The sequence below is a fragment of the Dipodomys ordii genome, unplaced genomic scaffold (genome assembly GCF_000151885.1).
Source record: "Dipodomys ordii isolate 6190 unplaced genomic scaffold, Dord_2.0 Scaffold26, whole genome shotgun sequence".
NCBI lineage: Eukaryota > Metazoa > Chordata > Mammalia > Rodentia > Heteromyidae > Dipodomys > Dipodomys ordii.
Window position 1 is genome coordinate 14,366,917 of NW_012267242.1, and position 563 is coordinate 14,367,479.

The window sequence follows — 563 nt, forward strand, 5'->3', positions numbered from 1 at the left end:
GCCACAGCACCACTTCCGGCTTTTTTCTTGTTTATGTGGTGCTGAGGAATCGAACCTAGGGCCTAATGCTTGCAAGGCAAGCGCTGTACCACTGAGCCACCTTCCCAGCCCTGTTTTATGTATTTTTAAACCACATATGTTTTTAGACTAGGCCTCCAATAACCTAGTCTTTCTAAATCTGCTACATAAAAAATGTAGCCTAGTGCTAGAGTGCTTGCCTAGCAAACATGAAGCCCTGGGTCATTCCTTAGTACCACGAAAACAGAAAAGGCCGGAAGTGGCACTGTGGCTCCAATGGTAGAGTGCTATCCTTGAGCAAATGAAGCTCAGGGACAGTGCCCAGGCCCTGAGTTCAAGCCCTAAGACTGGCAAAAAAACAAAAACACAACTCATAAAACAGACCAAAAAAACTAGTTTGTTCTCCACTAGAGTGTAAATGGTAATACAATGCTTAATTTTTTTTCTTTTTTTTTTTTTTTTTGGTTGTGGAGCTTGAACTGGGCCTGGGCGCTGTCCCTCAGCTCTTCAGCTCAAGGCGAGCGCTCTACCACTTGAGCTACAGC

At 44.8% G+C, this 563-nt stretch overlaps 1 protein-coding gene across 1 annotated transcript in view; it reads left to right on the forward strand.

Annotated features, from left to right (window-relative positions):
- The window catches only part of Ubap2l (ubiquitin associated protein 2-like), a 68,917-nt gene that overhangs the window by 20,933 nt on the left and 47,421 nt on the right, over positions 1-563 (forward strand). The gene's annotated exons all lie outside the window — the stretch shown is intronic.